The sequence below is a fragment of the Podarcis erhardii genome (assembly GCF_964252035.2).
Source record: "Podarcis erhardii genome assembly, chromosome: 9".
Classification (NCBI taxonomy): domain Eukaryota; kingdom Metazoa; phylum Chordata; class Lepidosauria; order Squamata; family Lacertidae; genus Podarcis; species Podarcis erhardii.
In genome coordinates this window covers 69,043,516-69,055,549 of record NC_138512.1, presented here as the reverse complement: position 1 = coordinate 69,055,549, position 12,034 = coordinate 69,043,516, and the positions used below count along the sequence as shown (strand labels likewise).

General features: G+C 43.6%; 2 long non-coding RNA genes across 2 annotated transcripts in view; both read right to left on the bottom strand.

Moving 5' to 3' along the window:
- Positions 1-12,034, bottom strand: part of LOC309350463 — a 597,274-nt gene that overhangs the window by 503,201 nt on the left and 82,039 nt on the right. The window lies entirely within an intron of this gene.
- On the bottom strand, positions 541-2,296 carry LOC309350492. The gene is made up of 2 exons (XR_014160433.1): positions 1,347-2,296; positions 541-588 (listed from the first exon to the last, which is right to left on the bottom strand). It is a non-coding gene; the product is annotated as an uncharacterized lncRNA (long non-coding RNA).

Sequence of the window (12,034 nt, the reverse complement as noted above, 5' to 3'; positions counted from 1 at the left end):
CTCTCGATGTCCTTGTGCTTTATTATCAGCTGATATTAATGTTGATTTGGAAAACAATGGGAAATGACAGCTTTGCTAAGGTGGACAGTGGGCTGGGGAGAAGGTGGGGAGAATGCTGGATGTGTTCACGGCTGGCAGAGACGAGAGAGCCCTCTGCTGATTGCACACCGCAGTAAACCCAAACTGTTTGCAGATGGCAAAGGCTGGTCTTTTACACAGAGCTGACCAAGAGATCCCTCCATGGCAGTCTTCCTTCCCAGCCCAGAAAATGACAAAGCATCACCTCATTTTGTTCGCAAAAGAGGGTTCTAAACCTGGAACATGTGCAGGTGCATAAAATACTTCCAAGCTACGGTAAAAGGGTTTAAAAGAATAAAGAATGCCTTTCCTTTACGTCGCAAGCCTTAGATGCAAAAGAATGAAAACCACTGTGGCGTTCGTACGGAGCCCCCGGCCTTCTCACGGACTATGGACCCGTACACCACTAATCTGCTGCCACCAACCAGGTCCTCCTCAGTAAATCACTTAGTCTCAGTCAGGTTCTCAAGTTAACAAAGAAGAGTGTAGTTTATTGCAGACACAAACAAACTTTAACTGTACATAGAATCATAGAATCGTAGAGTTGGAAGAGACCACAAGGGCCATCGAGTCCAACCCCCTGCCAAGCAGGAAACACCATCAGAGCACTCCTGACATATGGTTGTTAAGCCTCTGCTTAAAGACCTCCAAAGAAGGAGACTCCACCACACTCCTTGGCAGCATATTCCACTGTTGAACAGCTCTTACTGTCAGGAAGTTCTTCCTAATGTTTAGGTGGAATCTTCTTTCTTGTAGTTTGGAACCATTGCTCCGTGTCCGCTTCTCTGGAGCAGCAGAAAACAACCTTTCTCCCTCCTCTATGTGACATTCTTTTATATATTTGAACATGGCTATCATATCACCCCTTAACCTCCTCTTCTCCAGGCTAAACATGCCCAGCTCCCTTAGCCGTTCCTCATAAGGCATCATTTACAGGCCTTTGACCATTTTGGTTGCCCTCCTCTGGACAAGTTCCAGTTTGTCAGTGTCCTTCTTGAACTGAGGTACCTCAGTTTGTCAGTGTCCTTCTTGTACAGTGGTACCTCGGGTTACATACGCTTCAGGTTACATACACTTCAGGTTACAGACTCTAACCCAGAAATATTACCTCGGGTTAAGAACTTTGCTTCAGCATGAGAACAGAAATTGCGCAGCAGTGGCGCAGCGACAGTGGGAGGCCCCATTAGCTGAAGTGGTGCTTCAGGTTAAGAACAGTTTCAGGTTAAGTACGGACCTCCAGAACGAATTAAGTACTTAACCCGAGGTACCACTGTATTCCAAACGTTGTTACTCTTTACCTTCTTAGTCTTATTTTATCCTGTCTCTATCTCTTCTACCTCCCCTCACACAAGAACCAACTGCACTGTTTCTCTGTTTCCAACTGCCTTCCAGCTGCTTTCCCAACTGCCTTTCCCAACCAACCAACCCACTAAAACCAACCAACTACCCACACCCAAACCTTGGGCTAAGCCCTTTTATAAACAGGTAGGCTCCGCCTCCGGCTTTCCTATTGGTCTACATATTAACCCTTTCTCTCCCCCTGTACAGACATTTTCAAACAAACGGGCAAATGCCACAACTACTTTAAGCAAAGCAGAATGAATGAAATGACACTGAGAATGGGCATCAAGTTTTATCTTGGGAGGCTATCGTTTTTATTATTTTGCATGGTGCTTCATTGTGAGAAGCTGTGAGATGTATCCCCCCACCCTCATAGAATCATAGAATTGGAAGGGACCCCGAGGGTCATCTAGGCCAACCCGCCTGCAATGCAAGAATCTCCACTATAGAATCTGTGACAGATGGTCATCCAAACTCTGCTTAAAAAGCTCCAATAAAGGAGAGTCTGCAACCTCCTGAGGGAGACCATTCCACTGTCGAAAAGCTCCTACCGTCAGAAAGTTATTCCTGATGTTTAAATCCTAGGGAAAGAAGAGGAATTTATTTTGGGTGGTATTCAACTAGGTAGACCAGGGGTCAGCAACCTTTTTCAGCTGTGGGCCAGTCCACTGTCCCTCAGACCATGTGGTGGGCCGGACTATATTTTGAAAAAAATAATAATGAACGAATTCCTATGCCCCACAAATAACCCAGAGATGCATTTTAAATAAAAGCACACATTCTACTCATGTCAAAACACCAGGCAGGCCCCACAAATAACCCAGAGATGCATTTTAAATAAAAGGACACATTGGACTCATGTAAATACACACTGATTCCCAGAGTGTCTGTGGGCTGGATTGAGAAGGCAATTGGGCCACATCCAGCCCCCGGGCCTTAGGTTGCCTACCCCTGTGGTAGCCCCACTGACATTTTTGGACATGACTAAGTTAGGTTCACTCATTTCAGTGGGTTTTCTCTTAGTAACGTTTAGCTGAATACCAGGCCTCCTCTGCACTATACATTTACAGCAATGCCATGCCACATTTAAACAGCCATGACTTTCCCCAAAGCATCCTGGGTAGTGTAGTTTTTTAAGAGTGCTGAGATCTGGGAGTGGCAACATCACTGGTCATGATGGTGCCTTGATCTTCTGCTCTAAGAGAGTGCTGAGAGAACCCTATTGCCCTCACAAAGCTATAGTTCATAGAGTTTCCTAGGGAGAGGAATTGATGGTTGAACAACTCTGGGATTTGTTCCATTTCTTTTGTCTTTTCTAGAAGGTTTATCACAGCAAAAGGCAGCTAAGGACAAAACATGTTATGAGGCAATATGTGAGATAGCACCCAGCTGTTTCCTAGTAGAATGACAATATTCTTCGCTTTCTGACATGTTATGATCTTTCAGAGGAGGGTGGCTTTTCCCTTTACACAAATTTAATGGGTGTTTCCTCCTCCCCCTCCACAGGAAAATCTTGAGTCAAATTCAGTTGTAAGATGGTGGTCATCAATGGTTTTACTTCAGAACAGAGTTTGAATCTGATGTTTTTGCCAGTGAATTCAAACAGGAGAATATCTCAGACACATTTTCCATTTTATGCTTTGCTGTATTTGGACAAATAATCAATATTTTAAGGGCATGATGGTATATACAAAGCGCGCGCGCGCGCACACACACACACACACACACACACACACACATCTCTCTCAAAGTAACTGTGAAGGAATCTTCTCAGCAGATCACTTTCTCACATGGGAATGCTTCCACAAGTCATTTCCAGTTAAACTTGATTCATGTATGTGGTCATATGAACCAAGGTTGCTGATATTTCACTGCACTGAACTTGTTGCCTTTCTGCAAAGTTACCTCTTCGCCCAGCCATTGGCTGAGCTGCTGTGATGTCACAGAATGCTCATGAACATTCCCATTGCTGAGAGAAAAGGCGGGATGTTGAGGATCAGTGCAGCTGGTTTGAGGGAAGGGGAAAAGTCAATCTGGGTGGAATTCAAACTTCACAAAAGGTCCAGAGAAGTATATCTATGATTCTGCTGGATCAGGCCAATGGAACCACATACTCAGTACTATTTTTCTAGAAAAAGAGGTGTCGGAACTCTTTTTTTGGGGGGGGAGGGAGGGATCACTCGTAGCTGAGTAAGATTGTCCTCCATAAACACAGTTTTAACAATGAGTCTGTAAGTGACTGTGGAGGCCAATTCTGGATCTACACGTCCTTCCACAGTGGGGACATTGCTTTCTGGGTGGGAGTTGATCATGGTGTGGATTTGCCAAGAGTGACTTTATCTTAGCACATTTCTCCCTCGTGTCCTGAGTTTGAATGTCTTCAAAGCCCATGACACCTTTGGTAAAGGCTGTTCTCCAACTGGAGCGCTCGCAGGCAAGTGTTTCCCAGTTGTTGGTGTTTATACTACATTTTTTAAAAATTGCCTTGAGGGAGTCTTTGAACCTCTTTTGTTGACCACCAGCATTACGCTTTCCATTTTTAAGTTTGGAATAGAGTAGTAGCTTTGGAAGCCGATAATCAGGCATGGCCACAATATGACCAGTCCAACGAAGTTCATGTTGAAGAATTCATTCACATAGAATCATAGAATCATAGAGTTGGAAGAGACCACAAGGGCCATCGAGTCCAACCCCCTGCCAAGCAGGAAACACCATCAGAGCACTCCTGACATATGGTTGTCAAGCCTCTGCTTAAAGACCTCCAAAGAAGGAGACTCCACCACACTCCTTGGCAGCAAATTCCACTGTCGAACAGCTCTTACTGTCAGGAAGTTCTTCCTAATGTTTAGGTGGAATCTTCTTTCTTTCTTTCTTGTTCTCTTACAATGGCAGTGGCACTCAGCTGCCATACTGACCTAACACAACAAGCAGTTTCTTGGACTGCAGATCTCCATTTATTCTATACTGACTATGCAGTTCTGGACCCAAGAGACTGAGCAAATGTCTTCTATACAGCTCAGCAGTCAAGAGGCTGTGAGGGTGTCTATACACCCTGCTGGAATCGATGACTTTCTTGCTAAAGGTCAGAGGCGATCTGTTTCCCTCTTGGCATTTCCTCTTTTTGCTCTAATGCACCAAATATTGCCACTTTAAGATACCCTTAAATTTCTCTCTTCTCTCCCTCTCTGCAGCTTATGTACCGAGCAACAGGATGATGAAGAATGCTTTCTCATTGATCTTTGCAAGCTAAAATGAAGGGGGGGAAATCTATGTTGTGATTCCATTGATGGAACTACTGGTGCAGAAGGTCACTTAAGCATTAGCAACAGCTCCAGCTCCTGGATTCTTTGCAGAGAGTTGGGAGAAGAGGACAAAGACAGAGATGTTTTCTTTGCAGAAAGGATTGGTAATGGAAGAGGCATTGGATGAAATGTGTGAGAAAAGGGGAGATTGAAATGTCAGAAGGGAAAGCAGGGTTTAACAGTTTCAGGATTTGTAATAAAAGTATTACATCCCATCACATGCTTTTGTATGTTTTGTGGTGTTTTATGCATTGTGACTTGCTGTTATTTTTATTGATTGTAGTTTAGTAATACTTTATTGTAACCGATAAGTGTAAATTGTTTAATTATTATTTGCTGATATTTAATTTTACTGGTTACTATTATATTCTAATGGATTGTTGCTTTATTTGATATAAGTTGTTTATTTTGAAGTGATTGTGTCTCTTTTGTATTGGATCTATTTAGTTTAAATATATTATTATTATTATTATTATTATTATTATTATTATTATTATTATGGTACCTCATGTTACACACACTTCAGGTTACATACGCTTCAGGTTACAGACTCCGCTAACCTAGAAATAGTACCTCAGGTTGAGAGCTTTCCTTCAGGATGAGAACAGAAATCGTGCGGAGGCGGCACAGCAGCAGCGGGGGGCCCCATTAGCTAAAGTGGTGCTTCAGGTTAAGAACAGTTTCAGGTTAAGAACAGACCTCCGGAATGAATTAATTCCTTAACCAGAGGTACCACTGTATTCCATTACTCCTATCATCCCATTGACCAGGCTGCTTGGAGTTAATGGCCACATCTGGATGGCATTCTGTTGGCTATCCCTGTATAAATAATTGGTGTGGCCATCGCCTATGCCTTCAGTTTTTGGGTATTCCGTTAAAGGAATCTGGCGGTCGTGTATTCTGTCCGATGCCTGCTTGGCGGGAGGCCATGGCACGACCCTCGGTGACATCAGGGGTGAGCCTATAGTTGGATTAGCATCAACAGGTGATGAACCACTGGTGAATAAACCCACTTGTTTTAGAGATCCAATGCCTAAGCCAATACCTTTTCACTGCTGTAACCAATAAAGTTGTGGCCTTTCCTTGCCCATTAACCTTATATCACGTGTCCTTGTGTCTTCATTTCACATTGCGGGGGTCGGGTCCTCGAACCACAACCACTCCCCTCTCTTCCAGGGAGGAGAGTCTCTATGGAAACTGCATGGAATCTGCATGTTTAGAGTCAGCTGATCTCTGATACCCAGGTGTTTAAGGCCAACATGTGATATGTCTTGCCTATGAGCTTTCCACAGGCATCTGGTGGGCCATTAACTAAGCACCTTGCTGGACTGGATAGATCTTTGGTCTGAGCATGGAAGAAAATGTCATTATGAAATTAATTCCCAACCAAGAACAGTGATACCATCACTCAAGAAAGAAACTGGGTAGCTACAAGTGCAGATGCCATGTGGCAGAAGTAGGGGGAGATTGGTGGGGAAGAGAAAGAGAGGTTGTCCCTTTTCTATGCGTGGAGCTATAAATTAATTTTAATCATAACACTTGTCATATCTATTAACACTTTTCCCTTTGTGCATTACTATTTAAGTCAGTCACTTATGTCTGTTTCCATACATTGAAGATGTGCCTTGACCCAGAAAAAAAAGCTCTTCTTACGAGAAAAAACGTGGCATCATCTAAAAAACACTCTGAGATACCAGATGGTAACTCATGAAGAGATACAACACTGAGGTGCCAGCCGTGGGGGGTCATGGGTGTTCCAAGGCCTTCATTTACAAATCAACATCCTAATTTCAGTAGGAGATATTGTTGTTCTATATGATAGCCTGCTGAACCTTCCTTTAGGCTGGGAATGCTTGGAGATTTCTATCTTTGAAATTTCTGATATGAACCAACCTGGTCTGCACCTCACAGACCAGAACTTTGGTGAGGATCAGAACTTAGTGATCCACTAGCTTTTGCCTTTCCCAAATGTTCCAGTGCAGATCTCTGCTCAGGAAAATATCAAGATACATTTTTAATTGTTTACTGGAAGGGGGAAATATAAATAGAAACCTACATGCATTTGGGGGGGGGGACAAGATGTCTAGAAATGCACATTTGGGGGAGGAACTGCATTGTAAATATTCATTTAAATGTGACCATCTATGATGCTTTTTTCTATTGAAAAAAATTGCTAAATAAATCACAGGTTAAGGCAGAAACAGGAAGGAGCAGATGGAACAGACTTATTGGTGGACACATGTGAAAGTGACCTGAACTAGAAATAGACTTAGGCCACATTCACACAACACATTTAAAGTACTATGATAGCTGTAGTTTGTTAAGGGTGCTGAAAATTGTTAGGAGACTCTTGTTCCTCTCAAAGCACTACAATTTCCAGAGAACTTGAGCAAACAATCCCTCTTAACAGGGAACTCTGGGGAACTGTAGCTCTGGGAGGGGAATAGGTTTCTGCTAACAACTCACAGCATGCTTAACAAACTACAGCTCCCATAATTCTTTGAGAAAACTGGTACTGCTTCCTAGAACACCTTTGTGAAGCTGTAGATCAGTGGTAGAGCATCTGATTTGCAGGCAGAAGGCCTCAGGTTCAATCTCCACATTTCCAGGTCGGTCTGGGAGAGACCCCCATCTAATGTCCTGGAGAGTTGTTGCCTTTCAGTGTAGACCATCTTGTGGAAGATGGACCAGAGATCTGACTCAGTGTAAGGTAGCTATGCGCATGCACAACCTATCTCTTGTTGCTGGGTGCATGTACTAAAATGAGCATGTACAAAGCTCAGTCAAGTGGTTCAGCTCACCACAGAAAACAGCCATTTAGCAGAGTGGTGTTTACCAGGCCAACACCAACATGCAATCAAGCAGAAGAAGATAAATGGGAAGGGGATTTGCTGTCTATGGAACTTCTTTAATTTATGAGAAGGCAAACATTTCCAAGCACAATTCAAAGTTTTGGTGCTGACCTTTAAAGCCCTAAACGGCCCCGGTCCAGTATACCTTTGTAACCTGCAATGTAGACTATCAGGCTCAAAGAAAGATTAATCCAGAATGTGGCAGCTAGACTGGTGACTGGGAGTGGCCGCTGGGACCATATAAAACTGGTCCTGAGAGACCTGCATTGGCTCCCAGTGCGTTTCCGAGCACAATTCAAAGTGTTGGTGCTGACCTTTAAAGCCCTAAACAGCCTTGGCCCAGTATACCTGAAGGAGTGTCTCCACCCCCATCGTTCAGCTCGGACACTGAGATCCAGTGCTGAGGGCCTTCTGGCAGTTCCCTCACTGTGAAAAGTGAGGTTACAGAGAACCAGGCAGAGGGCCTTCTCGGTAGTGGCACCTGCCCTGTGGAACACCCTCCCACCAGATGTCAAAGAGAAGAACAACTACCAGACTTTTAGAAGACATCTGAAGGCAGTCCTGTTTAGGGAAGCCTTTAATGTTTGACAGACTATTGTATTTTAATATTTTGTTGGAAGCCGCCCAGAGTGGCGTATACTGGTATTATGTCATTTCTCCTCTGGTCCCTGCCATGGTTATACGACTTGACTGTCTGTCTCCATGCACTGAGGTCGTCTGCAAAGGATTCCACATGGCAGGGTTGAAGTAGCCAGGCTTCCTGCCACATTTGCAGACATCTTTGTAACAGTGTTGGTCTGCCAAGTCTTACTATAGAGGTCTATGAAAATCTGGTAGCAAGTGATTTGGGGACTGGGGGCATTTTCTTTGATTAGGGGCTATGTCCCTGTTTGCTCCATTCAACAACCTCCCTGCTATCCTCCCCATAGAGCTTCTCCTTTCCACCCCATGTAACTACCAAGTTTGCTTTTTACCTTTCCAGCCCATGGAAATTCAATATTGTGATGCAGCACTACAAATCCTCCAATGGGGGCTGCACGATGACAGCCTTCCATTCTTATGTATATAGGAAGAAACAGAACTGTTATCTTAAGTATGTGACATGATGGTGGCATCTCTTGATCGCTACAGAAAGTGTTACATTTCAACGCAAAAAGGAATGCTCATAATCATTATGCTTCATCTTTGTTTTAGTCACGTAATTGATATTAGAACTGACCTAAATCATGCAAATGATATGCAAGTCTCTTCTTTTATCTTGTCCCATCATAGCGTTAATCACCTTTGGAAAATGTGGGGTTTTGAAAAGACCAAACCAAAGATTAATATTTAAGAATGAGCTCATACGCACCAGTTGAGCTGTGTGTGTGTGTTGAGCTTTTGTGACTAGTGAAAAAGTGATGTATTATGAACATTACATTAAGATTTTTAAATGGAGCAAAAATGAAGAGAGGCTAAACTTGTCCCCATTAGCATTAGATCTGCAATCACAACACATTATGATAAGGCTAATAAATGTTACTTTTGGAGTAATGAAATTGCCATCATGACACACTTAATAGGAGTGGTATTGTAATTGAAGATATTCGGTTTAGAGAAATGATTCTGTTTGTTCCAAGTCTGAGAAACTATCAGAAAGTCAATTCAATGTTCAGTTGAATATAACTGTCAGATGGGTATTTTGTTTGATCCAGTATCTTAGAATCAGGGCTGGATTCATCATTATTCTAAGTACGCTATAGATTTAGGAGCTCAGACAAATTAGATTTCCTGCTATGCTTTTATTATTATGGAACTGTAAGTTGTATGAAATTCCAAAGGCAAAATGTTTAAAGAAATTGTTGGGGTAAATTGCCACTTGACAAAATTAAACATCTGCTGTCTGGCGTGGCTAAGCCTGTGAAGTTCAGCACAGCTAACTTTGCTGTAAAAGCTCCCCAACTCAAGAGATTCTGTGAGACTAGCCTCATGACCTGAGATAAGATGATGAATTTTGATGATGATGGAGTTTATCTCAGGTGTGTTGAGTGAGAGAACAGATTGGCTACTTCATTCACTTTCGTACGTTCTCTGGGATGCAGTTCATATAAAGTATGAAAGGGTGGACAAATCCGTAGAAAAAACCCAGAGCAGGCTGCTCAGTCCGAGAGTGACGGGGTTAAGGGTTTGATTATAAAGCATACAGTAATTGCTCTCAGACCTATTAGCAAGATGTCTTGTACTGAGTGTCATTCCAGCTTTCCCCACAGGCCCTGTTCACTAACCCTTTGCATTTTGACAGTAATTACCATCCATGCACAAACATCCCTGACTACAGGATCTACACTGGTCTGGTGCAGACCACAGCACATCAGCCGGATTTGGGGGGTGGTGTTTTGTTTTTTAAATCCAGTCTGGACTGCAACCACGGCAAACCAAAACGAGCAAGAAAAAAGAACAGTTAAGAAACTCAGGCATCTGGGGGGAGAGACCTACTGCTCTCTGCAGCTTAGTAAGTGGTGGCAGGAAATTACTGGGGCAAATATTAAGGGACCTGGAGGTTCAGTGGACCACCTGAGTGACTTCTAGGGGCCAGATTCTTGTAGGTAGGGATTCTGATGAAAATGGAAACAGGAGAGGAGATTGCCAGTGCCTGATTATCAATCCCATCTTCAGAGCAGAAATTATTCCAGTGAACAGAATTGGTATTCAGTGGTGTTGTTGCTTTCAGTCTGAGAACGATAGGCAATCGATGATATCCCTCCCCACATTTGCACTGTGCTTCTTTTTCATCGAATGGGGTGGAATAATGTAATGACATGTAAAGTATGTGATTTTTGCCAGGGTGGACAGGTTTAGGCAGAAGATGAACTACAGCAGTACCCCAAGTAGAACGGAAAATTTTGCCTTCTTATATCCCAGCTTGCAGGTGATCCCTTCAATGGTACACCTAGTCTTTGGCCTAAAAAAATGCTTGGGAGTGTGCAGGGTGAGAGTTGTTGATGTGGAGGCACTATTTTCCTGATGATGCTTGCCTGCCTGTACAGAGGAACATAGGGAGCTGCCTTAAATGTTGTGTTCTGTACAATTCAGGCTTGATTCATAGAACTGCTTGGGCTTGTGACGTAGCTGCTTTCTACATTAGCCTTTTCCAGCCTTCCACATAGGGAAGATGCTGAAGGAGCGTCTCCACCCCCATTGTTCTACCCGGACACTGAGGTCCAGCGCCGAGAGCCTTCTGACGGTTCCCTCACTGAGAGAAGCCAAGTTACAGGGAACCAGGCAGAGGGCCTTCTCGGTAGTGGCACCCGCCCTGTGGAATGCCCTCCCACCAGATGTCAAAGAGAACAACAACTACCAGACTTTTAGAAGACATCTGAAGGCAGCCCTGTTTAGGGAAGCTTTTAATGTTTGATGCATAACTGTATTTTAATATTTTGTTGGAAGCCACCCAGAATGGCTGGAGAAGCCCAGCCAGATGGGCAGGGTATAGATAAATTATTATTATTATTATTATTATTATTATTATTATTATTATTATTATTATTGGCACGAATCACCGTTGATTGGACTAAACCAAAGATTCCAAAAGTGGACATGTAACCCATGGTGGGAAGGCAATTCACTATGAGCAAAGTCAGGGACGAGCCATTGCTCAGTAGCAAAGCATCTGCCTTCTGCATGCAGATGGTCCCAGTTTCAATCTCCAGGCAGGGCTGGGAGACACCCTTGTCCGAAACCCTGGAGAGAGCTCCCACCAGTCATTGTAGACTTAGGTAGATGGAGCAATGGCTTAACTCAGAAGAAGCCAGCTTCCTTTGTGATACAGTCATACCTCATGTTATGTCTGCTTCATGTTACATTATTTCAGGATACATCCCACGGCGACCCAGAAGTATAGTGGTACCTTGAGTTACAGGCGCTTCAGGTTACATACACTTCAGGTTACAGACTCCCCTAACCCAGAAACAGTACCTCGGGTTAAGAACTTTGCTTCAGGATAAGAACAGAAATCGTGCTCTGGTGGCGTGACGGCAGTGGGAGGCCTCATTAGCTAAAGTGGTGCTTCAGGTTAAGAACAGTTTCAGGTTAAGAACGGACCTTCAGAATGAATTAAGTACTTAACCTGAGGTACCAATGTACCGGAAAGGGTTACTTCCAGGTTTCGCTGCTCGCACATGCGCAGAAGTGCAAAATGACATCATGCGCATGCAGAGAAGCGGCAAATCGCAACCCGCAAATACTCCGCTGTGCGTTGCATTCTTTTCATGTTGCGAACGGGCCTCTGGAACGGATCCCGTTCACAACCAGAGATACCACTGTATTCATTCCTTGTTTCTGCTCTGGATGGAACTCACCTCTGAACTGAGACTGAAAAAAGGCACTGCCATTGAGTGCCTTTCTTTATTTCGAAAGAGAGGTGGTTTTTAAGGCAAGTGCTCCTGTTTTTCAAAGCAAAGAGCGGAGAGCCTTTGCCTGACT